At 42.9% G+C, this 7,413-nt stretch overlaps 1 long non-coding RNA gene across 1 annotated transcript; it reads right to left on the reverse strand.

Moving 5' to 3' along the window:
- Nucleotides 1–225: 225 nt before the first annotated feature.
- On the reverse strand, nucleotides 226–6,359 carry LOC115086030. The gene is made up of 4 exons (XR_003855017.1): nucleotides 6,230–6,359; nucleotides 5,662–5,874; nucleotides 3,057–3,254; nucleotides 226–1,139 (listed from the first exon to the last, which is right to left on the reverse strand). It is a non-coding gene; the product is annotated as an uncharacterized LOC115086030 (long non-coding RNA).
- Between the last annotated feature and the right edge of the window lie 1,054 nt (nucleotides 6,360–7,413).

A 7,413-nucleotide genomic window follows, 5' to 3' on the forward strand; every position in this document is an offset into this window, starting at 1 on the left:
CGTTCCAGACCCCCGCTGGACCCCCAGGTAATTTAAGGCATTTTGGGGGGGTTCGGGAGGGTGGGGGATTTATTTTAAAGGGTTGGGGTGGGTTTTAGGGTGTTTTAGTGTGCCGGTTCACGATTTTAACGATTTTAACGATATTTTAAAAACCCAAACGGCGACGATACGATTCCCTCCCCCTCCCAGCCGAAATCGATCGTTAAGACGATCGAGGACACGATTCACATCTCTATTGTGCATACGTTTTCAAGAACATTTAGCATTCTCCAGTTGTGCGTTAGGTAAGTCACTGGTTAATCTTGACAAAAGAAAGGTCCTTTACAAAAGCTGACATGAACGTAGATGGCTCTGCTCACTTCATGGACTTCAGCAATACTCCTTGATCAATGTAATGTTGTGCCATAGAAAAAGTCAATGCAGTGGCACCAGCAGATTCTTTTGGTTGGATATCATTTTCAGATTGAACAGATTATCCCTTAGAGTTGCTGTTCAATTGTTAAAAGCGGAATGTACTTGTGAAGCTAAACTTTCAAATGCTTGTGCGCTAGTCAAACGTGTAAAGCAGGTATCTAGATATCCAAAATGTACAGTATAGATTTAAACTATAAAAAAAGCATACACAGAAATATTCCAGATCCATTTCAGATATACAGCTCATCTCATGCAAAAAGGGAACCATTTTCAAGAGATTAGGTGTTAGGTATATCAAATGGAACATGTCATTTGATGAGATGTTCCCCCAAATGATCTATAAAATAAGGTGTGACTGAAGGCATGCCAGATGCAGTAATGTCAGTTTTTTTGTTATTAAAATTGCTATTTATGCTTTCAAGCAGACCCTATAAGATTGAAACACGGGTCTCATGAGGGATTGGATTAGGGAAGATTTTTTATTTTTTTAAGAATAAGTAAAGAATTAATTTTTTTAAATGGTGGTGATTCTGGTGACTTATTTAGCTGTGTGACTGTTTAGATGCATAGTTCATACCTGTGAAAGTTCTTCAGGAATCTCCCTGGCTCCTTAGAACATCTGTTTCTTTTTTACACATCTGCTTAACACACAAATACTTTGTCACTTTTTCAAATATTTTTAACATGGATTTTTGGTGGGCTGAGGCAAGATGACATTATTCACTCTGTAAAATATAAGGAAAAAAGAGTTGGTTAATGGTTTAAAAAAAACAAAACTAAGTCAGATTAAAGAGATCATATTTTTTTTGTTTGGGTTTTTTTTTGTTTGGCCATTTCCTCCTGCTCCTGTTGGCTTCCAGCTAATTTGACCCTGACCTCTATTGGTCTATGATGCCATGAATCTTCATTTGCAATTACCTGGATTTTGCCACTATTATATATTCTTCTCTAAATTCATTTAGCCCAGTCATTGCAGTGATAATCCTCAGCCAGAGCCCATGCACCAAATCTCCCTTCGGAGCCCTGCAATCAGAGAACTTAAATCCAGCTACAACGTGTCACTATTAGGCAATAACTGGAACGTCGCCCCCACTCCCACTCCTAGAAACTGCACATTGCCCCACATGGGCAATGACTTCTCAGAGCAGTAACTGAAGGATACTACAACACTTTCTCGCATGTCTGACCCAATAGAACCCATGGCTTTTTCTTGTTCTCCTCCTCAAAGGGGGACAGAGACTGAGGGACCCAAAAGCAGAAAGGATCTTATTTTATCATGTCTTACTTCTACTACTGATCAATGAAGTCAATATACAGACCCATCCCCACAGACCACTGGCAAAGATTCCATTCGCCCAAAAACGTTCCATGAGGGTTTATTCAGTCAATGGATATCAGCAATTTGTAACAAAAAGTCTGTTGGAGATGGTGGCAGTAACAGTCAAGCTCAGGCCTTCTGAAACCTGTCCAGGGGGTCCTGCAATCAGTCAGTTTTTCAGGATATCCACAATTAATATGCATGAGATAGATCTAAATGCCTTGGAGACCCAGCATATGCTGAAGGGTCCCCAAGATAGGTTTGTGAAATCCTGATCTAGTTGTTGGTCTCACAGGAGGTGAAGGTGTGTCAGCAGGGGTGGTTCTACAATGAGACAAGGTGAAGCAGCCGACTTAGGTGGCAAAATTTAGACGTGGCCCAAAAGCACCCGCTGGCCGCCTCACATTGCCACCAGATATATTGTTTAGTTACATGTCGGCAGGGTTCATATTTCCCGCCAGTGTCAAAAAGTAAGATGGTCCTGAGCACCAGTGACGGAGCCTATCCCACCGGCAGCCCAAAAAGAAGAGGAGACCCAGCGGTAGCTGAAATAGGCCCAGAAGGCTGTTGGTGGAACCCATCCCGCTGGCAGCCAATAAAGAAAAGAATATCCAGTAGCCAAAAAGAAAGGAAGAGCCAGGGTGCCGTCATGAAAGCCATCCCGCCGGTGGCCCAAAAAGAAAAAGAGGCCCAGTGGGCTGCCAGTGGCCCAAAAAGAAGAGGAGGTGCAGTGGAGGCAAAAAAAGAAAAGGAAGCACAGCGAAGCTTTGGCAGAACTCATCCTCCTGGCAGCTGAAAAGAAAAGAAGGCTCACTGTGCCTCTGGCGGAGCCCATCCCAGCTGTGGCTGAAAAAGAAGAGGATTCCCAGTGGGCCTTGAATAGAGCCTATCTCCCGGTGGCCAAAAAAAATAGAGGAGGACTATTGGGCCGTTGGTGGACCCTATCCCGCCAGCAGCCCCAAAAAAATAAATAAATAAAAAAGGGAGGCCGAGCAGTGGCCCAAAAAGAAGAGGAAGGACAGGGGACCATTGGCAGAATTCATCTCTCCGGCAGCCCAAAAAGAAGAGGAGGCCCAGCAGCAGCCCAGATAAGTCACTGAATATCAGAGCTAAGCCATTTAGATGGATAACTTTTCAGTTATCCGTCTAAATGGCTTTTGAATATTTACCCCTAACATCATCAGGATCAAGCAACATGAATAGATGATCAGAACAGGCATATAGCAGGAACAAGGAACAGAAACAGGGAAATGGTCACACAACTCACAATACCAGTTGAAGGGATAGGGCATTAGTCCCTTCAAAACCTAATGGTTATACAAACCTTCCGGTCCTTCTAGAATTGCAGCTTCCAGTCCTGCTTGAGGTGGAGGTGATTGTGCAGCTGGCAGTACTGATAGAAAGAGTAATCTTGTGAAGCTTCCAGTGACATCTGAGGATGCAGTGACCTCAGCAGCAGGTAAACGGGCTGAGGATGTGGGCAGCATCAGGTTCCCTAAGCTGATATTCTGCTATTTTCATTCTAGAAGAAAGGATTTATTTCCTTAGAACAGAGACCCAAAATATCTGTGAAAATACATTTTCCTCCATTGTATATTTCTTGTTTATTCTCTTGATCTTGGGAAAGGGAATTTGCTGGGTAACTAAGCAGTTATTTAGTGGATTTCTCCAGGCAGAAGACTGCCCTTCCCTTCATGGTTAAAACTGTGTGTGCTGTTTCACAGTCCGAGTACCTTTCACTGCAGAAAGCAAGAGACCAGGCTGGAGGCAGGAACAGGGCAGAGAAGGCAAAGTGCCCTTGGGAATTACATTTTGAGATCCCTGTGCATAATATACTGTGCATAGTACTTTGCACCTGGTCTAAAGTTGGTGCAAATACACGATACCTGCTGACCCAGAATTTGCAGGAAGTCTTCCTTTGAAAATTATCTTGCAGGTCTCAGGTTTCAGGATATCCACAATAAATATGCATGAGATAAGTTAGCATGCAATGGACTAGGTGGGGATCACCAGAACGGAGTTAAGAACCACTGACCTAGATCACTGATTTTCTGTTATTCTCCTAACCATTAGACCACTAAATTGCAACACAGTAACCAAACATAATAGTATAACTTTTGGCATCAGAAACTATTCCTTAATCACAGACAATTCAGATTTTAGAGAAAGGAGGCACAGGAGTGTAATCTTTGTATTCAATGACAGAGTGTTATGTGCCCCAATGACTGGGTGTTAAGGCAGTGATTTTGAACCCATTTCTCAAGTACTCCAGAGCCAGTTGGGTTTTCAGAATATCTGTAATGAATATGCAAGAGATAGTTTTGCATGTACTGCCTCCATCGTATACAATACATAGTCATTGCAGATAGACTGAAAACCAGACTGGTTAAGAGGTACTAATGATTGGGTTGAAAACCACTGTGCTAGTCAAAACAAGAAACAAAGTCACAGGGAAAAAGAAGTTAAATGTACAAATAAAGCTTGATAAAAGAGTGACCCCTTGGGAGGAGCTTGGAGAGAGGGATGACCAGAGCTCTACCTAAAACAACCAACCCTCTGGGAGCCTAGAAAAGGAAAACAGGCCAGACAGGAGAGGAAAGGTGGGATGTGGTCAGAAGATGACTAGAATGGGAAGAGAAGGACCACTGGGGAATCTTAGCCTGGTGTAGGGAATATAGGAGCTCCCAAGAGATTGGGGGAACGCTAGGTTACCCCACAGTGGGAACACAAAGTGACCATGACTTTCTCCTGGGAGATGGAATGTGCAAACAGTGAGTCAGGGCTCAGAGTGAGCTGGATTGTTTTATTTATTTATTTTAATTATTTGCTTTTATATAGCGACATTCGTCAGGAACATCACCTAGGTTTACAATGTAGTACATAATAGATACAGTTAAAAGACAGAAAATCAGTTACCCATATTTTGTTTCTCCAATGAGTTGACTGAAATTGGCTCTCCTGAGGGCACTAACGGAAGTTAGTGGTAGAGAGATTGTGGTCATTTTGAGTTGGCTCTTGAAGAATAAGGAGCTATTTTTCCCTATCCCACTAACCCACTTAGTGTTTTTCCTGCCTTCAAGGAGATCCCTCTTCAGTACACTCCCTGTCTGAGAGGGTCTGCTTAGGTTTTGAAGATTAAAATAGCTTTTTCTTGTTCTGGGGAACATCCTGTAGCCTTTTGAGAGGGGCAGCCCCCCAATCCAGAGAGCAGGGGCTGGAGAGCTGTCCTCTATTCCCTAGAAGAAGCAAGACTAGTGCCAGCATTACCCAGAGTGGGATTATTGGGCTTAGAGTAATTTGGATTTTTCCCCTTTTGGAGTCAGGAGAGTAAAAGACTGGAAACATCAGACCTTTTTCCCCCAGAGAAGTCACACAGAATTTAAAGACAGTGCAGGACAGATCATCAAGCTCTGGAGACTCCCAACCAGATCTTCACCCCAAAAAGACCAGGACACAGGCTATCAGCAAGAGACAAAAATTTGGATTCAAGGTAGGATTTTTGTGAACTTTTGCATTTCCCCAATAGGATTCCCTTACACCCAGGGCTGTTTGTGCACTGATAAGGAAAAAGTGAAAAGCTTCCCCCAGGAACTAGAGAGAGGGAATATGATGGTGAGAGTAGCCCCAATAAATAATTACTCTTATGGCCTTAGGGGAAACAACAATTCTCCCCCCTCCACTCCCCCCTCCCCCCCCCCCCCCCACCCAGTAATGGGTTACATTAAAAGAGAGGAAGAGAACTGAAGACACCTGAACTAGTTCCAGAACTGGGTCCATTACAGGATTTTGTCATTCCTTTTCTAATCATCACAGTCATCTGTTATCATCTTTAAACTTAAAATAAAGAGGCAAGCCATATCCTGAAAAGCATTCAAAATTATGTCAAGCAAGCATTACTGTGACATTGTTTTGTATGTTGGTCTCCTTACCATGTAATGTTCATCATGCAAACAAAGCACCTTGCATTTCCTCATTCAGTAGTTAGGCTTGGGTTCCTTATCTTAATGGTCTTCAGGATCGGATTTAAAAAATTTTAAGATGAACATTCTCTTCTGGCAAAGGCTCTGCCCATCCACATTTTAGCAGGAGCAGTTTCTCCAAAGCTTCTTCAGTAACGTAAAAGGAAAGAATTATGCTCTAAACTGTGGAAGACAAAACAGTGAAGGCTTCTTATAGTGCTTATCCCCGTTTACAGATAAACAGATGGTATTCAGTCAGGATAGAAGCATTTACTGATATGCAAAATAAAGACAGAATATTGGGAAGGAGGGACAAATGATTGACCTGATAGTCACTGTCAGAACTCCTTCAGTTCTCTGTATGCACATTAGTTGTTTACACAGAGATTTTCTTTAATTGTTTACCAGCTTCTTCTTATCTCAGCATGTTATCACAGCTGGATCTGTTTCTTTATATCCTAGCCCACTAAACCCCAACATTAGTATCTTTCCTGTTCCTACAGGCAGTTCTCTCTCTTCATCTGACTTTCAGCCTTACCATGGTACCTGTGGTTTTGACATCATGAGTCCCTTTAGTCTGGTTGCCAGTTCTCCCCACTAGCAATGTTTCTTGAGCAACACAGCTGCAGTTCTGCACATAACACATTATGTCTGCTGATCTGTCTGTCTCTCACTCTGCAAATATACAACAGATTAGAATATAACAGTCACCATCTATACTAATGAACAGAACAAATGTACTGAGGCTAGCAAGTATCTCTTCACCAAGAAAGTACAGAAACTGTGGATACGCTCTACCAAATTTCACCTTTGCACTGTGAATCCTTCTGTCTACACCTTGTCATAACTTAACTGTTCATCAAATACCTGATGAATTGGCTATATTAATTGGGTAAAATGATTAATTACAGTAAAAGCCTCATTATGCGGCATGCATGGGGAGTACGTAGTGACAGTTAATAAAATAGGTCAGTTATTTGAGAGCCCTCTGTTTCATGTCGTTTCTCTTCCCCTCCTCACCCCTCCTGTCTCTTATAGGAAACAGAAGGAGAGAGAGTGATGCTGGAGTGGATGGAGCAGAAAGCACAGCTCCCTAATCCAACCCTCCCCTCCTCCTGTCGTGCCCAACCCTGCCTCCTCCTGTCTCTTGTAGGAACAGATAGAGAGGAGGGATGCTGAAGTGGACAGACCACAGCAGAGAGAAATTACTATGCTCCCTTATCGAACCCCTCTTGCCATTCTCCCACCTCCCCCCCCCCCCCCCCCCCCAGGATGCTGTTTGTTATCAGTCAGGCAAGCAGAGGGCCTATTCATGGGGCCTTAACTGCACAAATTGTGTTTATTGCATCACATTTTAATCATTGCCATATTTATATGTAGAGACCTGCTAGTTCTCTTCCAGTTTAGGGTAAACCAGTTCCTGTTAGGGAGGACACAGGATAAGAGTGTGGGTGATGAACTCCCCCATATGGGAGATGGTGAACTGTGAATCCCTCTCTAACAATCATTTTACCTTCTGGAAGTTTTGTTGCCCTTCCTAGGGGCAGCATTGCCACGTCTGTCCACAGAGTTATTTTTTTAAAAACTCAAGCCTCCATGGAGGCTTTTGTTTTTCCTTGGATATGGGAGTTTTCTTTCACCCTCAGAGATCCTTTTTGTATTTTTGGGCTTCCGCTGACTGATGTGATTTTATCTTTGTTTCTCTGATCGGACTCTGTATCC

The sequence above is a fragment of the Rhinatrema bivittatum genome, chromosome 2 (genome assembly GCF_901001135.1).
Source record: "Rhinatrema bivittatum chromosome 2, aRhiBiv1.1, whole genome shotgun sequence".
Lineage (NCBI taxonomy): Eukaryota > Metazoa > Chordata > Amphibia > Gymnophiona > Rhinatrematidae > Rhinatrema > Rhinatrema bivittatum.